At 39.4% G+C, this 20,331-nt stretch overlaps 1 protein-coding gene across 12 annotated transcripts in view; it reads right to left on the bottom strand.

Moving 5' to 3' along the window:
* The window catches only part of MBNL2 (muscleblind like splicing regulator 2), a 108,005-nt gene that overhangs the window by 78,580 nt on the left and 9,094 nt on the right, over positions 1–20,331 (bottom strand). For 2 of the 12 annotated variants that reach the window (XM_074535636.1, XM_014271423.3), the window contains exon 1: positions 12,777–13,044. The exons of the other annotated variants lie outside the window; for them this stretch is intronic. The gene's annotated coding sequence lies outside the window, so the exon portion shown is untranslated. Of the gene's footprint in view, positions 1–12,776; positions 13,045–20,331 lie in introns of those variants that run through there. 12 annotated transcript variants of the gene reach the window in all.

Raw genomic sequence — 20,331 nt, 5'->3', positions numbered from 1 at the left:
CTAAGTCCAAATTAACCTGATTTTTCCTCTATGCACATGAATTTCATACACAAAATTCTGTTCCCACCTTGACAAGAGGGCAAAAGCAATTTCTGTTTCTGTGCCTCGGCAAGCAGAGTTAATCATCCCCGGCAGCAATGACGTTACCACTTGGCCTCTTGTGGACACAAATGTTTTGCTTTTGGCAGAGTGAAACATGTAATAGCTATTAATCAAACCCAATTCCCCAGGAAAGGGTACCCCAGTGCATTAGGAGCTTCCACTCACACCCAGCAGCAGACATGCATTGTATTTATGTTTTTTAGGACTGTAAAATATTTATAGAAAAGTGTGCTTATGTACTGTGAAATTTTTACAGACTGGCATGGAGGGAACGTGTGATCAAATGACTGTTCTCACCTGCCAAAGGACTGATAACATGCTGTTACACAGGAGCACAGTCTAAAGGAGCTCAGGCTGTTGTAAATTTTCTATTTTCTCTAGTCCAGTTTTGCTCTAAGCCAAGAAGGCAGAACTCTTGCTGAGGTATTTATGTGACAAACAGCACCCTTTTGCATTGAAAGACAAGGATAAGTCTGAATAAACCAAGGACTGTATGTAAATTAATGACATGTTGAATTCACAAGCTGCACATGTTTTAAGATGGCCAACAGCATTATTAATAATATACTCCACAAATTACCCAGCTCTGGGAAGTTGCATGGCACATCCAAACCAAGCTCCTAAGGTGAGGGCAGCAAGTACACTACCTAATGCTATTAACTCCAAACTGCCTCTTAAGTGCTTAACCCATCCTGCTGAACAGATTTCCTACACTATATTCAAGCAGCATCACCATTCTGAGATAAAATACCTGCATTCCTGTGCCATTTCCTCCACCTTTTACCTGAGCACAGAATAACAATACACAAAAGGATGATCCTAGCAGATGAGCCAGAGTCCGTCTTGCCCAAAATGCAGCCTGTGACTATGACTTATGCTAGATGTCTTCAGAATAGTGCAGAACCAGAGCAGGCAGGGCATGGTATTTCCATGAATTTTCTCCCAACAACCTGTAACTGATGTCTTTGTATTTAATAGGTCTCACTGAATTTTACTTCCACGGATTTCCTCAATCCCTTTTACAAATGCTGCTGTCAGAAATGTCCTCTATAATGTGCATGAAAAGCAGAATACCAAGAAGAAGCCTGACTGCTCTCACAATTGTTGACAAAAGCACAGACTCTCAAGAGAGGAGCATGGATATGAAAGGAAACACTTCAGGACTTTGGAGATTCACAAAAATTTGAAAACCACATTTGGAGCTGGAGAGTAAGATGACTGATTACAAAAGACTTCAAGAGAATCTGTGTTGTTTCACCTGTGCTCCTGAATGTGTTAAACTACAAGCTCCAGGAGAAGTGGAGCTTGGAGAAAAAGATGTAAAAGCAACCACAAGAGGAAGAAACACCAAGACCCCTTCCTCTGCACCCCAAGCTGCATCACCTAGGAACACTCCCAGAAGCAAGGATCTTCCTCAGCAATGCAACTGAGAAGGAAGAAAACCTGAGAGCCTGTCTAAAAGAGCCTAAGGCTCCTGCATCCTACCAGACCCAAAGCATTTCACAAGCATCTCAAACATATTTTGGAAGGACAAACTTATCACAATGGCAAAGTGCTTCCGGCAGGGAAAAGAAAAATAAAGATACTCAGTAGTATCTTTAGTACTCAGAGGGTTGCCAAGCAAGCCTTCACCAGAGTCCATTTTATCACAAGGATTCAATTCCCCTTTTGCTCCATTAGTAGTGTGCACATAATACACAACACCAGTTTTATTTACTTCCAAAACTAAAGAAATCCTCATGAAGCAGAACATATTCAAGTGCTTTACTGCTTAAATATCTCACAGGACATACTGCAAAGCCTGATTAGATGCCTATGCCAGAATAGAGCAGTTAAAGATGGAACAGCAACCTAACCTTAAAGTCACCTATAGAATAGTAGATAGTTAAATTAATAATCTTCAAAGATGATTTTTTAAAAAATATTTTTAAATTGTGTTTTTATACTAACATTCAGACAGCAGCTGAGATCTCCCATTAAAAGCAATTTTTTCAAAGACCTTTCCCAGTTAAGAAAAAACAGAAATGGAGGGTTTAGCATGGCCTTGAAGAAATAAGAAGTAGTATTTAACAGGTAGGCCTCTATTGGTCTCTTCTGAAGGTAGATTGCCTTTTTGTGTTGTAAGCAGAGATGGCTTCCTGCCTGATTATCTTTGGTCCTCCAAGGTGAATAAAGAAAATATGTAATCATGTTCCATGTGAAGATGACAGTAAGAAACTTCATTTTCAAAATTCATGCATTTGTCCACAAGAAAAAACAAATAACAGAAAGCCCTAAACAAAACCAACATATAAAACTTCAAAGGCTACCTGTGTTGTATTTGATAATACATAATTCTGCTAAATTCTGCAAGCTTTTTCTTTTTGGAATAAAATAAATTTGCATTTAGTGAACCACTATTCAGCTGTCAAATAGCTATGACAAGTTCAGAAGGAGAATGCTTTTCCCCTAAAACTGTTTTTGCAACTAGTGGCAGAAAAGAAGAGACGAGCTTTTCTCATATGACTTGCAACTTCTGGTGAATGTCTGTTTTCCTGAAAGTCTTGAATACTTCTATTTAGTCCTGAGGCAAATAATGGAGCTACAACTGGAAGGAGTGCACAGTAACCATCTGCAGACATTGCCTACCAAGTAAACATTTTTTTCCCCTGAGCTCCAGGATGACGAATTTTGGGTTTGGTGTGCAGTACAGCTACTGACCTTCCCTTTTGCTTGAGCACCAATTAAGAAGCACTGACCCAATAAAAATGGGTCACATCGATCTGTTGTTTTGATTTGTGTAACATGTCTGCCTCAGTCCAAAAAGCTCACCACCCGTTGCCACTTGAAGAAAGTTACTTTTCAACTCAGTTTCATTTTAGAGTAACTTTTTTTTTTTTTTTTTTTTTTTTAATTTACAACTAACAGGAGATAAAGTACTTAAACATAGAAAGGCTACACAGAAATCAACTCAGAAAGTTTATTGGCCTACAGTAAGGACATTGGATGAGTTCATACTCAGTTTTCTACCATGTATATCATTAATTTGTTTGTAACAGTAGAGGAGATTAACTACATTCAGGTTTATGTCAGGGAAAGGAATCCCAAACCACAACAAAAAACTCCAGCCAGCATCTTTCAAAAGCAACTTCAATATATAGAGTCTTGGTTTTAATTTCTCTTTGCTTAAAAGTTGGAAAGGGAATGGATTTAGGCAGACATGCAGGTTAGGCAGTGTTAGCCTATGTCTCAGAGCCAGGCATGTCCCCACCTTAAATCAAACATTTTCTCAATATTCAAATTACAACTTCCATTTTAACTCAGCTATTTATTGTGAAGAGAGCAGTAGGGAAAAAAAAGTTGAAAAATCAAGTGCTTTCATGCTTTGACACAATGAATTGCAATGTTTTGCAGTGAAAACTGAACACATTTCCTATAAATGGTTTGACAGAGCCCACTTCCAGACCTTTTCCTACTATCTCTGCTTACTGGTAACTACAGAGATTTCTCTGTCCTGCTGGCCATGGCAGAACAGGTAAGCACAGCCTGGCCTTTTTGAAAGACAATGCCAAAATTTCTGTGTCACAAAGTGAAAAAATAGCAAAAAAAAAAAATTTTTTTTGAATTGGTCAAATAAATAACATCAACACCACTCAGAGATTAAAAAAAAACTTACAGAAACATAAGAAGTGAACTGTTTCTGCTATGCTTACACACATTTCTATTCCAGAAACAAGTTTTTAAAAATTACTTAAATGTGTTTTGAATGTCCCTTATTTTAGTGCAATATTTCCTTAGCTTGTAAATAAGAGACTTTATAACTTCTAACCTTCAGCCTGTACATACTCTGATCCCAGATACCTGGTAAGAATTTCTTCAATTTCATACAGCATTTCCAGGATAAAACAGGTGAGACATAAAATCAAACCAGGCCAGAAAAAAAAACCCAAACAAAAAAAAGAAAAAGCAAAAAAAAAAAGAACAACCTCACTCTTGGTCAGAGTTATGCCCTCTAGTAATCCTCTACAACTTTATGGGATGCAAAGTTTACACTATCAATATTTGGCTTTCACAGAGATAACCACTTTATAACAATGCATAGGTTCTAGAAATCCTGAAAACCTACTTGAATGGCACTTCTCCACATTTATCCTTCTGCCCATGACCTGAAAGACCAGAAACCATGGTACCACTTTAGAGCAACTGAATAGGACTGTCTGCTATAAAAAAACAAACAAAAAAACCCACTAAAAATACAGAAAGTCCCAACAAAAAAAAAAACCCAAAACAACCAACCAAAAAAAACCCCAAAAAATCCAAAAGCAAAAATATCCACAAACAAAAAGGCTCCACAAAAAAAGAACAAGCAACAAACCAAACCAAATCCCCCCAAATCCACCAGCCCCTGCCAAAAAAAACACCAAAAATCTCCTAATCCCCCAAAAAAATATATTCTGAAAAGGGAGAAAAGAGAGGGACAACAAAGATGCAGTGGTATTCTAGCTCTGTGTTTTCTTACAACAAAAGTTCACTCAATTTACATATTGGGGGAGTGGTCAATTTAATTACTATGATTCTGTAAATTTGAATGGAAATCCACAATTTAAGGTCCCATATTTTTTCACCACATGAACAAAATCCATCAGGAAAACAATTAAAGAATAATCCTGCATGACGTACCAGAAATTTCCTAACTGCAAAACAGGAGTCAAAATAGCCACACAAATTTAAAAAAAAAATATTTGAAATCAGAAGATTCAAAACCTGACCACAAATTTTAATGTCCTGTTTCAAGAAAATAATTTTTACCTTGCAGTGAAGCACTCCAAAGATTATAATCATCACATATACCTTTCCCCTAAGTGAAAAGTATGCTGATGTTTTGGTGACTGGAGACCCAGATGGATGAGATACAGCTGGTTATCCTCATCAAAGCAGAATATTACTACTAAGTCTGTTTTAATTCCTATTACAAGAATCTTCAAGTTTAAGAAGAGAAGGCACTGAAGCACAGCCATCTCTTGCCCATTTCACTGGAAATCTGAAAACATCAAGTGCATTTCATACAACCTTATCACCTACACGTATGTTTACAAGCAACTGCCAGTTTTCATTAAGAAGTACAATTGTGACAATGGTAGGGAAGAGCTAGGAAATACAAATCCCAAATGCTCAAAATTAAGTAAAATGAAAGCAAATTAATCATCTCATCTTTGTAACCTGATCATTTTTGTGGAACCCAGTTATTGTGATGACTTAGGCCTTATGGATGTTAAAGAAATTTAATTTAAAAGAGCAGCAAAAAGTGCTAAGCACTGCAGACAGTATGAAGACTAAAGTCAGAGCAGAAGTTCACAACAAACTCCCAAGATTAAATATCATGTTTTACTTCTAATAATATACTGTAATTTTCATAATTGGGTTTGCCAAGAGAGTTTCCTTCTCTGCTTTGCAACAATAGCCACAACCAATAAGACAGTTTGCAGTTAGCATAAAATTTTTGCGAAGTCATAACTGAAGCCAACTGTGAGGAGTTAGAAAAGGATCTCATGATAATGAGTCTGCTAGGTGATAAAATGACTTCAGTTTTAACATAAAGATAGGCACAATAATGCAGATGAGGGGAAAAAAAGACAAATAATGAATAGCAAACACACAACACTAGGTTCCAACAGGATACTGCTACAGAGGAAAGATCATGTGGACACTAGAGGCAATTCAGTGAAGACTTCTGCAAAATATTCAGCAGCTGATGGAGTATAAAACAAGCAGAACATTTGGCACTATCAAAGGAAAACAAAAAGGAATTACACTAGTGTGTATAGACATGGAGCATGTAACTCTGGAATGATAAAAGAGTGAGAGAACAGTAACAGCACCATCAGCACTGCAGAAAGGCTTACATGTACAAAGAGGCAGCAGTGAGGTTTTGACAACAGAAAGAATATGAAATTCATACAGGCTGATGATGAGAATCACCAGACTGACTAGGAGGCAAGGATTGTTCAGTCCTTTACCTGTGGGGAAGCCACAGAAAAGACAGCTGTTTTTGCACACAGCAAACAGCACAAGGGTGAAGTTAAATGGCAGATGATGTGTTGAAAGTCAAAAATACCAACAAGTTAAAAAATAACTTTTCAATTAAAAATCATATTATTTAAATAGTCATCAGAATCAACAATGGCTACTATGTTCAAGAAGGAAAACTCTCCTCAAAAAGCTTCTCACCCCTGGTAGCTCAAGCCACATGCCAGTCAAGGCACTGCCATCTTCTGCCTTCCTCATTTTTGGAAGGCAGCTCCTTACAAGCAGCCTAATTCTGCAACCAAGACTGGCCACAAATCCATAGGGACACACTGATCATCAAGCCCCACTGCAAGAAACTCAACATTTTCATCCCCTAACAAACAAATGTATTTCAGAGATGAAAGACTCATCCCACCTAGCTTAGAGCACTTGAATGAGTCATTGGTGACCAAAAAGCACCGTCTCCTTCACCCTCCTTGTGCCAAAGGGGAGACAAGCACCATGAAGCCACCGACCTAAATGGACAGACAAATACCCAGCAGATGGATTGTGCCACTGGCTCTGCACTCCAGAGGAAAGATTTACCAACCTGAGGGAGCAAACAAACCCAAGCACAAAACACATTTGCTCTCAGGCCTCTTCTCGCCTTTCAGTTGTGTCCTCCTCCTCAAGAAACTGGGGAAAGAAGCTGGAACAGAGCCAGAGTGAAAAGCCAGAGAGATGAGAGGGACTGCATCCCTCCTGCCCTGCAGAAATGTCCAACCAGTTCTAGCCCCACAAATGAGGTCCAGGATACAGATTCAGTTGCAGGTATCACTCTCCAGCTCCTCCCACTGAGAGGGATGTTGTGGCTTCTTACCACTTAGGACCTTTTACACCAAGGATTAAGCTGAAGGTTTGTTCCCCGCTGGTGTTTCCACTTCAAAGAGCTGCTACTGAGGATACTAAAGCCTTTGAAAGTGGCCCCACTGCACAGTCCTGAGCATTAAATGAGGTCTTTAAAAAAAAGGAAGGGGGGAGAAAGTGGAAAGTGCACTGGCTTTATAAACACATCAGTGGGGCTACTTACAAAGCCTTTCATGCCAATGACAATGTGACAGAGAAAATCTTCGAGTTTTTAGCCACCACCCCAACTTCCTTAAAATTATGGCAATAAAGTAATCCACTCCCAGGGTGTTTCCCAGCATTAGCAGCGGGGGAACTAAAATACCCAAGGGAATTGTAAAAAAAAAACCCACAGACAAAGCAAAAAAGTTTTTAAAGACAAGCACTAGACTCCAGGACAGCGGCGCGCCGTGCTGCCAGAGCATGTTCAGCATGCCAATAAGGACTGCAGCACCGCAATCCCCAGCACCAGCAGCCCACGCACCGGCGTCCTCCTCCGCACAAGCCTCGTGCCAGCTGCAGGAGGTGCCCCAGGCCACAGCACCTTTTGGCTACGGGGTGAGGAGATGCAGGTGAGAAAGCTGGCATGGGTCTCCTCACAGCCACAGGTGAACGCAGCCAGCCATCACAGAAATCCCACACGTGTTATCACAGCCTTTTAAGTAAATACGAGTGAGGCAGTGCTGAAGTCCTGAATCATTAACTGGGTGTGGAGGTATGCTCCTGCCAGCAGTGAGCCTGCCTGTCCTGCCAGGGGCACAGCCAGAGGGGTCTGCTGACAAACCAAGGCAGCTCTAGGCTTGAAATATGCATACAGCTGCTGGTAACAGCACTGCAGATAGTGAAAAGTGGAGGGAAATACCCAAAAAAATATTTAAATGGACTAAAATAGGGCTTTGCCAGTCCCACGAGGCAGCCACTTTACCCACCTAGACAGTAGCAGCAGTGTCCCACAGAGAGCTGCCAAAGAAGACTGGGAAGGCACAAACCTGATCTGCTGAAACCCAGCATGGAAACATCATCCTTCTGAACAACCGAAAAGAATGGAAAACTTGTCACTTGGAAACTGTAGCTCAGTTTTAGACTAAGTTCAAACCACTGCCTATGACACCTGTAAAGTACATAAATCATGACAGATTCAGAAAACTAAGGACTGGGGGACTGTGCCATTTAACATACCTGAAGTATATATAACAGAGCAGTAGGGGGAAAAAACCAAAACAACAACATAAAATTCCTCAGAAACTCAAGTTTAAAAGTATTCAGTCTGGATAAGAGTGAACAATAGAGGGTTAAAAAACCAAAAATTTATTTGCCAGGCCTCTTAAAAGCAATCATACACAAAAATAAAAACATACTGAAAAGCTGCCTTCAGAATTCCCACAAAAAAAAAAAAAAAGGAAGAAGCATTTCTAGCCAAATCCTAGCTTTCTCCTTCCATAGAACTACCACAGGTAAACCTTCCTGCATTTTTCCTTACTTGTACTCTCTAATTCTGTCTACTATCAGAGGTGCTGTATTCCCTGCAGGAGAGAAGATTTAACAGCTCATGAACCTCCAGACTGACCTTGTCTCTATTTATGAATTCAGCAATGTATGATACCCAGATCTTCCCAAAACGCCTCCCAAAATGTTTATCATCCACTCAGAAACTGATGAAAAAAATCATTGACCTAAAGTAGAAAAAATTAATAGACTCTGATATGAACCATCTGTTCCTATTTCTTGTTCCACTTCTTTATGCAATAACTGTATCACTTAATCCCTCCCACTGTCTTTATTAGCTATTGTTTTTGTATAACAAAAATCATGAAGGTGAAAAATTATTTTTTATGAGTGTGTGTATATTATGTATGTGTGTAAGTACTCGTGGGCATATATCTAGGTATGAAAAAGAAGGGAGAAAAGAAAAGGAAAAACAAAAGGAAAAAAAAGAAAATAAATAATAAAAAGAGCATGAACCTCTGTGTTTATCAATTTGTTTACAGCTGAGCTCTTCTAGCTGGCAAAGTTTCAGGCATCACAAGCCCACCAGGTCTTTTGCCAGACTGACGACTCCAGGAATCCTACAAGTCCTCTGCTGCAGCAGCAGCAAACTGGCAATTCTCAACAGCTTTAGTAATCATCAGTAGCACAAAGAGTCCCCTACGTAATTAGTATTTCCTTGTGTTAGTTATAAGGATTGTGCATATAATCCCCTGTTAGGTATGCTCTTCAATCTTCAGAGACGCAGACTTTTCCTTTTTTAGCACTCCTGAAAAAGGGAATGAAGAACTTGACGTTGCCAGCGCTATCGGAGAGAGAGCTCGGTGTTTTAACGGCCCGATTACAAAGGAATAATAAAAAATTGTGGCGATTAAGAAGTTGCCAGATCCCAGAAAGGGGATGCATAACTTCTTTCTCCTCATGCACTCTCTACCCCAAAAAGAGCCAAAAAAGTTTGGTTTTAAAAGACTTTTTAAAAAGAAGACGCTATATATCAATAACCAACAACTGTCGCTGCATTTGCTAATAATGTATAAGGAGATTAGTTTAATTAGTCAAACAGTTAATACTGCTATTATTTGAACTAGTTTTTAGCACTGACACTCTCTTGAAATGAGTTTTATTTTCCTCAGGCTATAATTTCAGCCTGTTTACAACCAGTTACATAGCACTGGTGCACATTAACCATAATACATTGTATTAAACACATCAAATCAGCTTCACAATCACAGGTTTTAAAAAGAAAATACATACTAACAAATTTTTTAAAAAGTGATTTAGCTATCTTTTGCTACAATTTTGCAACAGTCATATTCATAAAAAAGGGAAAAAATAATTTGACTTTTAGAAAAGTGTCTCTTCCCTGGAAGAGAAAAAACAATCCTCAAAGTCAGAAATTTCTAGCACAGTATCACTAATAGCTATCACATGAAATTTAAATATTAGCAATGTGTTAAAACTGTGTGCAAAATAATCTATTTCAATTAAACACTCTATTTCTCATCTCTCAGTATTATAAAAATGGAACATTTTACAGAGCTTTTACAAATAAACACAGTACAGACTATTTCTGATACATTTCTGAGCAACAGAGAAGATAATTCATTCACAGCTGAGGTGATACCTGAGTGAAAGAAATCCCACGCAACATTAAGAGCCATTTTTCTTGCTCAGAAAGAAAAAATTTAAAATGGTAGCACATAATTATTTCACATTTCGGTAAAATGTACATTTACACACTAAGAAGTTGATTTGCCTTTATAATTGCTCTATTGCCAAGCACTATACTTCAGGACCTCTAACTCAATAGAAAATTCTATCTTTGGAAAATAGAGTAATTCTAAACAAAGTCATTATTCCTTGAAAACAGACAGACTGCACATTGGAAGGTTACCACACTAATAGCTCTGATGAAATACACAGAGCAATTAAGCAGAAAGATATTACTAAATTAAATAGACACCAGAATCTGATCTGAAATACTTTTAATACCAAATAAATGTAAATACAGAATATTTACTACCACCTCTACTCTGTAAGCTGAAGGTTCATTTACCTAATCATATAAAGTAGTAGTATAAATATGCACTTTGACCAGGAAATAATTTTTATAAATCCTTTTGTCATTTGAATGTCTGTCAGTAGTTTGATACAGCTACTTGACTAAGTGATGAAAGCAAATTTTCACTTTGGTAGTCAGCCATAACAAGATAACTCCAGATATTGAGATCTACAAGGCACAGAAACCAGACACTGAAATTTTCTGAAAGTAAGACATGTCTCAAAACAGGAAACTGAAAAGTTTTCTCTGAGAGTTGTGCATGAAAACAGTTTTATTTGCAATAACTAAATATTTGTCTCATATCTTACAGAGAAATCTCTTGAAAAATATTATTTTACTTGCTTCTAATTATCAGTCTTTGCCTCGCATGCTTAACACAGTCTGCACACAAACAACACATTTAAGCATCAATAGCGATAGAGTTAAACATATATATCCATACCCTATGGATTTGTAACAATAATGCTCTACATCCTGACATTTGTTTCATTTGTTAGCAGATCTTGAAATTCTCAAAAGACACAAGGTTGTTTTGACTTAGAAGACTGCAGCCTTCAAAAGTCACTGGTTCATGAACTGAGTATGTGTCAGCAAGCCACCACAGGTCTCCAGCAAGTCCTTGGCTGGGGAGCAGGGAAGTCATATCAACCTTCCCTGAGCAGGGTCAGCTGTGAGGAGTTGGGAGGGGACATCAGGAGTCCTGAGTGCATGTCCTGTACTTCTCCTTGAAGAACGGGAGGGGCAATGGACAGTGGGTCTATGGACAGTTGGGCTAAAAGGGCCTACTTGCCACAATACTGTTAAAACTTATGTAATTCATTCCTAGCATAATGGAAATCTTGAAACTTTCCCCCCAAAATTGCATCATCAAAAGTTCTTTTTAGGCAGCAAAAGGTTATTCTACCTGCTTTCTCTTTAAGAAATTGATCTTTAGTCTTCCTGAGTACATGTATACATGTATAGTATTTTTTCTATCAACATCTTAGCTGAATACAAGTATGCGATGTACATGGCTATTACAAAATAAGAATACAACATTTTCTTGTCTCACCAATAGGTAATCTTAGCGGGAAAAAAAAATTAAAACCCAACTATAATATGTACAGTACATATAAAGGATGCTGCTATAACACAACTGAAGTCAGCATGTTAATTTGGGTCACTAACTGGGTGACATCCTGAAAAGGTACTGAGTACCATCAATGCATATGGCAGTGTGAGAAAGTTGAAAAGGCTTCAGCATATAACAGGATGAGAAAATGTTCTCAGAGCCCTCCTGCAACATGATGGTAAAGTTTGCTTTCTATCTAAAAAATAATAGTAACAACTGAAAACTACTCTGCTCTTCCAGAATTTTACAGACTTCTGCTCTCTCTAGAGCATTTAACATAAACCTTCTCCATTCCTTACTGAGGCTCCTCCTCTGGAAGAAAGTTGATGTGCCTTAGCACAGTGAAATCATTGCTCTAAAAGCCAGCCTGCTCATTAAATTATTCTGCTAGCTGTGTGTTCTCTCATTAAAAATGTATAAAGATCAGATAATTGCAGCACATATTATTAACCTTGTTTTCCTTGTTTTCATGTACAGGTTCTGTTTTGCTGCCTAGACAAAGACCTGGAAAGGGCAGTTTTCTGCAATAAACTACAATAAGATAAACTATGTTATGAAAAATTCCCCTGGCTTTCATTGAAGAGCACAAGGAATCACAGCACAGTCAGAAAACCCCTATAGTTTTATAACAGGGTAAAATACCGTAATCTTGTTGTATACTCCTACAAATCTAAACCAGGCAGTCTTGGCTTCAGTCAAAGCTTCCGATAGAGAATTATTTAGATCAGCCAGTCTAATTCATCTAAATCTTCAAACATAGCTGCTATAAACTTCACAGATTTCCAGGTTGACTCCTTCTCCTTCTTAAAGCTAGCCTGCACTTCCAGACAACAACCCAGCTAAAAATCCAATTAGGGTAGCAGCACTTCTGAAACACACTGACCTATTTCTTTTTTTACTTGTTTTAATATGCATATACTCATGTTCTATTTCTGAAGAGAGCTATTTACACTGGAAATTAATACCCTTTGAAAACAAGTTACCATAAAACCACCTATTTCACCCAAACAGAATCCATTCACAGAAGAAACAGTGTTTCCCTGACTCCCCCAAGCAACACATACAGTATGCAGTACACTGCAGCAAACTCTTGAAACATTGGATAAAAGACAACGATCCTCCTACCTTGTTTAGCCCTGTCTATTCGACGCATTCCCAACGTGAACAGGAACATCTGATACAAACAAACAGCCACATCTTCCCCATCGCATCATGGTAACTAATTCTGACACGAAACAATGAGCAGCCTGTAATGTTTTGGGTTTTCTACTCAGAAAGCCTTGTGACTTATCGGGGGATTTTTCCTCAGATGATGAAGCAGACACAGCCTAAACTCTGTTGCTGAAAGACTGCAGCCCTTCCTTCTCACAGAGCCCTCCCAGCATATGGCAGCCAATCACACCCAGCTTCGTCAGCCCTACTGCTCTTAAACTGATCCTAACGGGATGATTGACACAGCAACACAGCACTTCTAATGTGTAAAAACAATGCATCCATACCAATGAACCAGGAATTTCCCTCGCACAGGGAAGGAGTTTTACTGGTGAGGCAAAGCGATAGCTCTGTGAAATAACACACACAGCAAAAGCAAACAACTCCCTTTCCCTCCACTGCAACAGCAGCTTCAGCATTTCTTGCACAAGGATTTTCAAAGCTTTTGCTAATCGTAAACGCGTGCACAAACAACATTTCTGAAACTGCAAAACTGCAGTGGTGCTGTCTTGTTTGCAAAGGTGAGACATGCACCATAATAAATCAAACTATCTGTCTTTTATTTTAACATGCAGCCAAAACACGCTCTGATTGAGGCAGCAATATTCTCATTTTAATACTGCATAATCTGTGTCTGCATTTAACAGCAATACAACCATAACATCTTTTTGATTATTTCAGACTGGTTGTTAGGGGCTGCAGGTATGGGATGCTTCTCAATGAAAACACAATCTGTGTGATGGTGTTTTAATTCATATCCATGGCAGGCAAATCCCATCATCAGCATCTAAACTGAAGTCCATGCAATTAGCTTGCAACTGATGTTCATTTGTGTCAAGGTTCTGGCATAAGGACTACGATACTACAGTTGCCATTTTCAAGTCAAGCTGTGGGCAGCTCGACACGCTTGGTGCACAAGGTCTGCTGTCAACCAGTTTTCCTATAAATTTTTCTGAAGTTTTAAAACATGAGAACAAAGCAGCCAAGGATTATTAAACAAGAGTTGCAATCAAGAAAAATACAAAAAGGAGCTTAAGCTGAAAGTCAATCTTTATCCAAAAAGGGATAAAGATTGCAGGGTAACCGTACTTTAGGCAGCAGTTTAGGCAATTCAAGACATTACACAAAAAATGTGTAAAATGTGTTTAAAATGCCACTAAAAGTTTAGAAATATGAATAGACAAGAGGAAAACAAAGCTCTCATTCACTGGCAGCTCTGTCCCAAGGCCCCATTGTTTCCTGTGGACTATTTTGCATATTATAAACACAGCTTCCCAAAAATCCATTATTCCTCTATCCAGCAAGCAGCAACTCTCCTTTGGGTTCCACCATCTCCCACACAATTTGTGAAAACCCTCCCCTTTCAGGCATGGCTGAAATGTGTTCCTGCCAAGAAGGTTCCTGCTAGCCAGCCCTTAATTTCTGTTCAATCACCCCCTCCATTCCTCTCTATTCTGCCTTATATTAAAAAAAACCCCAAAACAATCCTCCTAAAAAAATCAAATAGTTGATTTTGGTGGGTTCAAGAGACCCTGGGGACAAGGGTGGTAACTCCACCCATTATTAAGATGGCCCTTGGTGCATCTCATCAGGATTTTCCACATTCTTTTGACTCTGCCAAACTTGAGCTGCCCTTGTTAAAAATTTTCCATGCTGGACATCTGCTGCAGGATTTATTGACTTTTCTGCCAAAACACAGTTTGCCTATTTCTGAGATAACCTAGACAAAAACATGTTGCTTTGCCATCCTTATAACTCACTGGGGAACTCTGGCTCCTCTGCCCATGTTGGGGCAGCCTTGAAATTTGGCAAAGTGCTTTTTTGATGTTGTTTTTCAGGGTGGTTTTTTTTCTTTTTTATGGAGGGGTTTTTATATGTTTTGCTATGCATATGAAAATATTTTCCTATTTAACAAAGCTTTAAAACCTGCTAATATTCAGCTGACTCACAGCATCTTTTTAATTTTTGTTTCTGATCCCCACAGCGCAAATCTCGGAAAGTGTTCTGCAGTGCGCGTCTGATTCCTTCAGCCATCCGTCCATATGTGGCTGGAAAGGCACCAGCCCCACAGTGCGACTGAGCATGTAATGGGCTCAAGTTACAGGAGATTAGCAGGATTTCCCCTGTAACTGCTGCTCCCATCTGCCAGAGACCAGACATTGGAGCTGACAGCAGGAAGACAACCTCGCCTGTTGCTCCCATGACCCTTCGGCTGGTGCCCCACAGACGTGTGCGGGAAGAGCCCTTCCGAGCACACCGCAGAGGGGACTGTCAGAATGGGCAGGTGGGCCAAAACACACCGCGAGGCTGGGCAGAAGAGGGACAGAGTGATGGGAGGGAAAGGGAGGAATAGTTGCAGGGTCTGGCTGGTCTAGGCGAGCAGGTTACAGCACAGAGGAAGGTGGTGCCCCTGCCAGACGAGGCTGAGTGAGCAGCACAAGCAGCCCCAGTCAGCAGGAGCTGGCTGCCCTCTCACAGACCCAGGCACATCCACACCACAGCCCCACCGAGAGCTTCTGTGGCCCATTGGTTCACTCCAACTTGCAAGCTGCCTCAACCCTTCCCTGCCACAAACCCAAGGCAAGTCACTACTAACACAGCTCCTGAAAAGGCATGGGCTCAGCACTGCCTGCACAACCCAATTTCTTGTGCCACTGCTTCACAGCGAACACACTGCCTTCAGCCACTGCAGAGCTCTAACTGCAGTCAAACGGGGCTGGGGGGCTTCCACACAGCATTCCTAGGACTCCTGCATCACAAACACAAAGCCAGCAGCCACACATCCACCCAGATCCTCATGTGGGTTATTATGTTATAGGTTCTCCCATGACAGAGGATCAGAAGACCCTCAACCCGATGGGGCATGCTGAAAATACATCACATCCCACTTGTGAACCCTTTAGCTAAGACCCATCAAAAAGCTCAAGAGAAAATTTCTGTTCTTCCTCAGAACTGGCACTTGAGAAGTACCAGAGTAAGGCATGACTTCATTCAAGCAAAAAAAATATAAATTAAAAATAATTACTCTGTACGTTGAGGAGTGAGTAGTTCTCAAATGGAGATGTGCCCATGTACCCATTCATTTTTCACATCAGTTACAAAGAAAAAGGCCAGAAATTCAATTTTCAGTCTGATTTATACAACCATATTATGTATATAATTGCAAAACAATATCATCTTAGAGAAGCTGAGAAATTCACATGTCAAACTCAACAGAGAATAACAAAGGTAAATTCCCAACTCAAAAAATGCCATCTGCTCTGCCTGATATGCTCCTGTAATTAATGAATCAAGGGAAAAATGCTTCTATCAGTGACTATTACACACAATTTTCTGAATGGTCTTGATACAACTTTTGGAGAAAAGTGAACTATTTTGGAAGTAATAAAGAGGAGGAGAACTGAAAAATGCAGAACCCACACAGTTATTTTTTCCTTCCTTACTCTTGAATCACAGCAATTAGGTCTAATTCCAGAAGCAACAAAACTTGTCAATTTAAAGGGAGTTTTGCAAGAAGGATGGAACATATGTAACACTAGCACCGAAGTCACCAAGCAATTTATGTGATACTCAGTTGCAGCAGGTTGATGATTTTGAGCTGTGTCTAGATGACCTATGGCAACAGTGATGTTTTGGTAAGTTTGGCAAAGACAAAAAGAACTGTAAAGCCATTTCCTGTGTCAGTAATAGACTCTTCCCTTAGTAACTTCCCACAACTGTTACTACAAGCAAAATTCAGCTTTGGTAGCTATGGTCTGAATGACAGCATAAAGAAAAGTCAAAGCAGCTGCCAAGATTTTCAAACTAGGCACTCATGCATAATACCACTGTTGCCAGCTTTCGCAAAACACCTCAATATCTATATTGGGGCTGAAGGGATGGTGCAAATCATTATAAGATAAAAATTTAGACAGTAATATCAAAATTTCAAGTTACTAATTGGGAACAGGTTCTGAAAGAATGGGTCTAATTTTTGTTTTAAAAATAGGCTTAATCACAAGAACTTTAAGTCTGGCTTTTCAACTGTTTTAATTTCCTACCTCCCAGACATCCCAACATCTCCCAAACCTAGGAAAACTGGAGATTGTGCACAGAAAGGAAAACAATTTTTATCATATATATGCTGAGAGAAATATAAAATGGAAACACTCCACAGAAGCAAGCACATATTCAAGTTACATGTTAGGAATCAATCTTACCAAAATTAAGGTGGCTCCTGGAGGCTTTCCAAATGCTCCCTTCTCCTTCTGCTGCTTGCACAAGGAGTTTAAGCCATGTCTAAATTGTGAGATCCAAACACATGGGTTCAGGCACACATCCAGTCCGCATCCTGACTTTATTTTAGGATGACACCAATTCCCCATCAGGATGAAAACTAAGTACAAGTGCACAATTCCTTTAGGGGGTGGTTCCAGCTGGGAAGGGTGATGAAGGCATCAGGCAGAGAGGAACTGCAGTTCACATCCAGTCCACTCAGGCTTTTGTAGCTAAATGTTTGAGGCACATACACCAGGTGCCATGGAGAGCTGAGCTGCCTCAGGATTGTAGCCTTATGCACTTAGCTCGAAATACATTTGACCAAATATAAACAACCACATTTCACTGAGTCACTCTACTCCCCCTCTCTCTTTATAGTCACTGAAGAGAAATAGGCATTTGTGGGCTGTGATTCATCCTATCCCAAAGTAGCTATTCTAAGAGATTCCATCATACCCTAAAAGCATCTGTGTTTCTGTATTGGTTACCTGAGATGGTCACCCTTAGGCTTCTTCTTCTAGCATGCCCTTCATTAAACATGTAGGAGATGAAATCTTACTACAGAAGAAGCCTTATTAGGAACATAAATATTTAGATATTTCAGTTACATACACTGGACAGCACTCTAGATTTTCAAAATCAGTTCAAATGACTAAAGACATTAGCAGAGAGCTAAAGGACACCTGTATTTTGACAATGTACACTTACAGCTTTGGTGTAAATCCTCAGCTTGCCATAAGCATGTTCCAGCTATGTTGCTATATAAGCTACATAAGCTTGTTCTCTAAGCTATGCTGAACATGTTCCAGGGTTTTTTTTCCCCTGACTGAACAGCAATCTTTGCACTCACTCACGCTTTCCTCCTCTGAACAACTGATGGACACCAAATCAACCCAAGAGGAGTCGAACCGGGATTCTCCTCTTGATTTCCTTTTTTGTTTCCAAGGGGACATTTCTGAGGAGAGGGAAGGTTGGTAAAATAACCATTATCTTGCTGACTCTATAAGGCAGATACTATAAACTGGCAAAATAATAAGCTCAGAAAAATAAATTGGCAAACCACCTACACTGCCTTACTCTTAGAACACTGACTTATGCAAAAGTTTTTTCAGGAAAGTGATTCTGTTTTTCTTCATGACAGCTGAATAAAAAGCAGTTTTCAGTTTGCTCATCTGAAACACCAAATCATAGAAGCATTAAAACTGAAATTTTAATAAACCAAACCCAGATATCTAGCTTCTCATAGATGGCCTAGGGAATTTCTGTTGGCCTTCAGTGGCCATCACTGGAAGGACTGGGTTACTGGTATGTCTTATATTTGCCATCCTCACACAGATGTCCCAGATATAAAATTGTCTAGTGCCATATTAAATGCCACATATTTAGATACCTGTACCCATCCAAAAATGCAACCATTTCCTCAGAAATATTCCTATCAGAACAGATCTTCCCAAATCTTCCAGCAGAATGTAAAAAGTTATATACAAAACAGAAAGCCTTTATCATCAGCTCCTGAACCCTGTCCAGAATATGTTTTATGAATCACAAGGAATCACAGTGTAAAAGTACAAGCACTATTTAAGCCAGAAACATGTATCATAAATTCAAGATAAATCTCTCTCTGCTAACTGACTTTATGTCCCCCTCATTTGTACAACACATGCCAGGGCCAGGGACTTACCTGATGGAAGCCTCCTTGAATTCAGCTGAAATAAACACCAAATGCTTAAGCCTTCATAAAAATGTATTGCAAATCCACGTGGTTAGAAAGAATACTTCCCAAATGTGTCAAATGAAGAAGAAAGCAAGTGTTTTACCTTTAGGTTTTTAATACTCAGCTGGAAACAATGCAAAGGTGCAATCCAGCCCTACCCACTGATGCATAAATCATCTTTAGTGAGACCCCCATGTACTGGGAAGTTCTTCCATCGCTGATAAAAACATGCTCCTTCCTCCTCAGACCCCTCCATGACTAATTTCCTCCATACCCATTGTTCTGGCCTCAGATCTGGAGTAGTTCCTATTCAAAGCCACAACAGGAGGAAACCATTTGATAAATCACCTTTTCATAAAACCTACTAACCTCAGCCACAAAGTCACGTGGGCACAGGAAAACCCTCTTGTGTTTCAAGGAATGCAGTGGAGGATGCATATACTAAACTTCTGCTCCTTATCTTGGGGATTTCCAACACATTGGAAAGACACAGGAGCACGAGTTTTCCTCCAAGAAGCTCATAAATGACTAAAAATTAGTACTTCATGTAACTATATGAGAGATGTATTCCAAGTAAGTTTTCTACATGCAAACACAGTATTTTTTAAATCTATGAAGATTCAGTTATCAGCCTCAAATATATTTGAAATCATGCATATAACTCAAGCAATGGCTCCAAATAACGCATCTTTAAATGAGTGATGCAATGAGAACTCTCTAATTATCCTTTAAATCAAAAGCTCAGTTTTATTAATCCATTTTGAACCCAAAGGGAAAAAATGCTGCTGGAACTAAGCTACATTTTGAATTTTCCCATCTTTAATTAGCACAAAAATAATTTAACTTGCTCTTTCTAATTCATTAAAATTATGCTATTGTTTTTGTACACTACTGTAATACAGGTGTAAAACAACCTAATTTAGGAGGTGATGCTGCCTCCCATTTCTCTACAAGCTGCCTCTTAACAGCCTGAGTCTGTAGGGTAGATGCTCAGGGGCATGCAGCAAAATCAGCAAGCAATCTCCACTGTAAGCAGAGAAAATAGGCTCCAGGAAACTTCACAGAAAATGAAAGCCAATTGGATAATTTTTGTTTTTCAAAATCAGTAAGAGCAGCTTTCAATCCCTCACCCCTTTACAGCAATTAATAACCCACACATGTAGGAGCAGAGGACTCTATATAATTAAAAAAGCATTACCTTGGCAAGAAGAGAGGGCCTGGAATATGTAAGTGCAGGGTTTTATTTCTTTCTGTGAAGTATGGATGACAGGTAGGAGAAAGCTATGCCAAGTGAACTGTTGGCAAGCAACTAGTCTTTTGGTTAACAGGCAGCTCTGTTTTGTGAAGTCTATGAGTTTGTGCTCACTTAGACAAGCTTTTCTTTAAACATTAGACTTAGATGCATTCAGTCATGAGTTTTGCACCAAATTTCCATTTGCACCTCAAAAGAGGTTGCTTTGTTTCAGCTTGTTTTCTGATTACTGTGAAGTGTCAGGA

The sequence above is a fragment of the Zonotrichia albicollis genome, chromosome 2 (assembly GCF_047830755.1).
Source record: "Zonotrichia albicollis isolate bZonAlb1 chromosome 2, bZonAlb1.hap1, whole genome shotgun sequence".
Taxonomy (NCBI): domain Eukaryota; kingdom Metazoa; phylum Chordata; class Aves; order Passeriformes; family Passerellidae; genus Zonotrichia; species Zonotrichia albicollis.
Note: the sequence above shows the minus strand (reverse complement) of the source record. Positions and strands in the feature narration are given on the sequence as shown.